Raw genomic sequence first — 5670 nt, forward strand, 5'->3', positions numbered from 1 at the left:
CGCGCGGCGGGTGGCCAGCGGGTCGAGTGAGGCCACCACATGGTGATACTTCGTGTCGTCAGCCGAGATGCCGCGAAGGGCGAACTGAGCCTCCACGTGCACGAACCATGACGGGGGGTCATGGACAGGGCCGTTGCTAGCCATTTGGGTGCCCTAAGCACAAATGCTTTATGGTGCCCCCCCCCCCCGCCACTTAAAAAAAAAAAAAAAAACATTAATACTTTTGAATTTCTCAGTGGAATTTGTTTAATTAAATAACAACAAACATGACAGTTAAACAAATAAATAAGGTTAAAGGAGGTTAAAAATACTGTTACAAATAAATACTCAGGCCCCTTTGGAAAATTAAAATCAGAGCTGACATTAAAAGGACCTCTCCGCACAATTTCAACACGATCAGCATCTACAATGTGAGCTGGCCAAAGAGCAGGATCGGTTGAAGGGGGCACACATGTCTCCACAGTGTCACTTTCTGATAGTCTCTCAGTGACAGGACTCTCAGTGGTACTTGTGTATGGAACTGTACCTGAACTGGTGGTTGATGGTTCTTGTTCTTCTTGGCTAGGGATTGTTGCAGGGTCTACAATGGCTGGTGGTTGATGTCCAGGGATGGCACTACTACTGGATGGTTCATCCTGTCCTTGAGATCCTCCTTGAACATATTTAAGCATTGACCCTGCATACAAGAGAAAATATTCAGGGATTTTACAGAAATACAATTTTGAATCTACAGTAGGCCTACGAAAAATTGCATTATAAGACTAATAAATTAAGTAAGTCACTGGTACATTTAAAAATTACTAACTATATTTTACATGTATAGATTTTCATAATGGCAAATGGCAATATAAACATGCTGTACATAATTTGATATAAATGCGCAAGTAGGAAATCTATATTACTGGAAGATATAGGTTTCATATTACACTGTAATATGAAACCTATATCTTATTTATGCCGCATAAATAAGATATGCGTCTTTATAGATATCCTGAAATGCAGCAACATACAAAGTAATCTTGTCTAATCTGATAATAATACTTGACTGCATCACTGACCTATCCCAAAGTTAAGGTTAATCAGTAGCATGCATGACGTTAGCCAGCTAGCAACCTGAGGAGGGAAATGCTAGTCTCACGATTGCTAACGTTATCTGAAAACCGTCAATTGAGTGACCATGATGAGTTGCTTTTAGTAGTCCATTCTATATTCATATCCACAACGTAAACAAACTACCCAACATCAATCATTTGCAACATTTGTTAACACAGTATGAACACTGCTAACAGGAGCTATCACAGAGTTGACGGACATGAGCGTGCAAGCAAGGGCTACAATAATGAACTTTTTTTATTGTTATTATTTAAACATTGCCTTACCGGCAAGCGACGCCTGAGTTTCATCACGCTTCCTCTTCTTCTTTCTTTTCTCCGCTCCCGACTCCTGTTGCCGTTTCGAGGCCATGTTCAAACAGGTGTTTACCAATACCGAATTGAGGCATTATAGAACAGACCACTGGGAGTGGGGGGGGGGCACCAGGAGGAGACTGGAGACAGGGCACAAAGCAGATTCACCCCTTTTCTCGGGAAAATTGTTTTATGTTGCTTTTGTATTGTTTAACCATATTAATGCATATGATATTTATAGTATTAATATGGTTTACTTTTTTTTTTTACGACCCTGATTTTTTTGGTGCCCTACCGGCCATTTGGTGCCCTACGCAGTGTGCGTTATGTGCGTTTGCGGAGCTACGGCGCTGGTCATGGAGCCAAAAGTCCGGCAGTTTCAGCGCCACAGCGAACGTAGCTGCAACAGGAGGCGGAGGTCCGGCGGCCGCCGATGCCTCCAAAGCGGAGTCTGCGTTATCTGCGGCCCGTTGCATGCTCGAGTCAGGGGTCACCAATGTGGAGGTAAGCATTACGACACAGAGCTCTCAGTTCACACTCCTTCTTTATTTGTCTCCAACATCAACTGGACATATCGCGCCACAAAACAGAAGAACACACTTCCTCAACACTGGGTGTGAGTGGAGCCCTCTAGTGGTCCACCACAACCTTCTTATTTTTTTAACCAGCAGAATGGGCACTGGTATGTTCACATCACAGTCAAGTTCCAGTTACCTGTCAGAACCCTGGATGTCAGCGAAAGACATTTAGTGGCTCACAATGATACAAGGACAATGTGCTTGTTTTGATAATGTTTTAAAGCAATACAGCATCTAAAGAGGTGTAGAGAGGAGTATAAATCTAGACAAGTACAAATAGAATACCAGTGGCACAGCATAAAAAAATGCAGTTTTTTTTTTTTATCTGATTAATTAAATATCTTTATATAGCTGTGAAACAATTTTGTGGTTGTATTACCATTGCTCCATTTTTATAGACTGTATGTAAACATCTTTATAGTTTTCTTCATATACTGTGTGCTGTAAACATCCTCTAGTCCCAGAATTAGCGCTCTCTGCTAAAGGCAGCAAGAGTGCACTCGACAAAACCAAAGCATGTTTTATAAGATTTTGCATCACTGATTAAACATATCTTAATTTGTTGATTCATGCAGGAGGTGTGTAGCACATGCTTACTTTAATGTTATGTTATAATTTGGTTGCTCTTCCCATTTAAAAAAAAAAATCCTTTTTTTAATGCTTGTTGGCTCCCCCTGTTAATCAAAGTGTGCATAAAGGGATTTCACGCAATATCAGGAGTTTCAAAAATGTGAACCATCCCACTGGATGCCTTCACATTATGTGAAAACGGGGGAGGGGGGGATTCCAGTTATTCAATGGGACGCCGTTTGTAAACTGAAAGATGCTGAAATAAATAGCAACATTTTTCCACATTTAGCTCCAAGCCTTATTAAAAACATGTTTTTTCAAGTCGTTTTTCACAATATTCAAATTTCCAAAGAGGAATTGGAAAATGTTCTTTCCCTGAAAATGTCTTTTACTGAAGCTGTATCTATCCTTTCCATCTCAAGGCCTACTCTGGATAACTTACTTGTTATAATAGTCTTACAGTCTCTTACATTTAATGCTTCATTGAGCTGTATGTTTAAGTGTAGAAGAAAACCAAAGATCAAAGATGACACAGTTCAGTGCCAGCTAGCAAAGATGATGCATTTTGTCCTTTGGATGTATCATATTGCTGGTGTCTGTCAGCCTCTGTAGACCTTCACCACCATCTGCACCACATGAGGTTTGAGCCCATATTCAGCCAGAGATGCAGAGTCGTTATCCAGCGGCTTCCCACCAACAGTCAGCCGGACTTCAGCCATAAGATATCCTACACACACAACAGAGGACAGAGATGAACCTCACAAAATATTTAAACATGTCACAAATAATTATATCAGCTTCCCTGAACACCACTGAAGATTGTTATTTTTAATGCAGACATTTTAAACACACTCCTTCTGTGTCCAAAACTCCTTAGCAGTGACAACAAAGTTAATATTTCAAAATCATCCTCAGTGCACACCTTTTCCCCCACTGTGGTCAAGATGCTCTTAGCTGTTTGATTCCTCCTGCTCAGGATTTCTTCAAAGGAAAAAAGGAAACAAAAAGAAGTTTTACAAGTTTTTTGTTGGTGGTGTTTTTGACTTTCAAGCTAAATCAAGGCAAAAAATGACTTCAAAACAAATTCAATTGAATGGATGGGTATAATCTTCCATTGAAAACCAGCAAGAAATAACAGAGTTTTGGTTTTGGTCATCATACACATAACAGCATTCATTGCATTTGCAAATAATCTGTGACTATTATTAAAGTAACATACGTAACTTAAAAAAATCAATCATAACATTAAGCTCACCTTGTTTTTGTGGAGAAGGTGATCAGGCTTTTTCTTCATGTCCTGAGACCAGGTGCACTGGATCATCACCAGCTTGTATCTTCATCCTCTTTCACACAACCTGCAACAGAAAACTACTGTGTGATCACAGGTGAAGTTAGGGATATTTTTCCAGTGCAGTTTTTAGAGTGCTTAATTTGGTGATAGCTGTTGATCCACTTTGATCTCAAAGGATCTCAATGTTGAAAAAAGTAACATTTCTCCTTACCATTAGGCTAAATATAGACATAACAATTTATAATATATCAGCAGCATCCCCATAAGGGAGGTCTCCATGTCCTGTATGCAGATCCACTGTGATAATGGATCAGATTTGTATGTCCTCTGTAAAGTGTGCACAGCAGTAAATGGACAGCCGTTTGAATTCTGCTTGCAGTGTTTGAGGGAATGGCAGAGTCCACTGCCTTGGAAAGACTGCTGTGAAAATCACTAAAAACACTACAAACCTGCCCAGATATAACCTTCGGTTCATTGGAAGAAAATCCACAAGTGTCCTTCTATCCATGCCTGTCTCACCCTCCTGGTTGAGCACAGCAGGTGGAATTGTAAATTTGTTGTTTGTCCTCGATGTAAGGTAAAGTTATGTTTTCTATGCCTGAAGAGCTATACTAAATGTATTTTTTTAAAGCGACTTCTTTGTACCATGCTCCGGTGGTGTAGCTGTATGGCAGAAGAAATAATGACAGAGACACAAAGCTTCCAAGTTTTACTTTTGATGTGCGAGTGCCTTATTTGTAATAATGTACCATGTTGTGTTTTTTAATTCCCTTTTTATAATTCTCTATTTCTCTCTAATTCTCTCTAAATCAGATATAATCAGTGTTGGGTTCTTTTGATGAGAAATTTGCTCCGAAATGTGATCTTTACAGCTGCATTATGTCTGAATCATAATGATAATAAACCTGAAAAATGTAATTCATTCATAAATGTGAAATATAGTTAATTATACATTCTGTGATTACTCATTCCTTAAGATTTAGTTATTTTATGTTGACCTGTCATTGTCTGCTGCTTCTTTAGCATTAGCTTGATGGCATTTAGCAGTTATACTATTCAGGCCAGTCATTTTTTCCGTGCTTTTTTTTTTGGTTAGCTTTATGATGACTGCTCTTTCTTCTTCTAAATTGTTTAAGGAAATCAATGTCTATTTTATTAAAACCTTGTTATGCTTAATCAAAAGTTAGGGTGTAAAGCATGCATGTTACAAGCACATAGATGCTTTTATTAACAGTTTGTCGTTGGTTTCTTCTGCTTCTGCAGCTTTCCAGCCACCTTCTTCCCGTGCAGCACACAGTCCCAACATGATCAGATGATGCAGAACAGCTGTGTGGGTCAGCATCCCCTGAACCCACCAGCCACAGCCCTCCCTGCAGCTGAGCCACAAACCACATATTATCTCATTTAAAAAAAATTTTAAGTAACTGACAAAACACGTAGTTAAGATTATTCTTTAGGGGTTTTGTTGGTTTTATAAATAGTTTAGTTTGAAACACACTGAATAATTTATTAACTACATTTTAAAAATCTGAAAAACACTGTGGCGGGGTGTGGTTTGTGGCTGAGCAGCATCAGGGGAGGGGTGGAGCAGTGGGTTCAGGGTGTGATGTCAGGGGACGCTGACAAGACAATTATATCATGCAAACTGTACTACACACCTACATTCAAAAGTCCTAATTTATTTTATGAATTATTTCAATTAAATATTTGGAACAAACTTGTGTGGGCAAATGGTACGGGGACTATAATTAATTTTAGATCACCTTAATAGTTAATTTCAGTACTGAGCACTCAAAATAATATAAGTAGAAAAGTTATAGGTTCA

The 5670-nt window shown here is 39.1% G+C and overlaps 1 long non-coding RNA gene across 1 annotated transcript; it reads right to left on the bottom strand.

Moving 5' to 3' along the window:
• Positions 1 to 523: 523 nt before the first annotated feature.
• Positions 524 to 1753, bottom strand: LOC109204595 (uncharacterized). The gene is made up of 2 exons (XR_002064102.2): positions 1380 to 1753; positions 524 to 676 (listed from the first exon to the last, which is right to left on the bottom strand). It is a non-coding gene; the product is annotated as an uncharacterized LOC109204595 (long non-coding RNA).
• Positions 1754 to 5670: the final 3917 nt, after the last annotated feature.

This window comes from Oreochromis niloticus, linkage group LG12 (genome assembly GCF_001858045.2).
Source record: "Oreochromis niloticus isolate F11D_XX linkage group LG12, O_niloticus_UMD_NMBU, whole genome shotgun sequence".
Classification (NCBI taxonomy): domain Eukaryota; kingdom Metazoa; phylum Chordata; class Actinopteri; order Cichliformes; family Cichlidae; genus Oreochromis; species Oreochromis niloticus.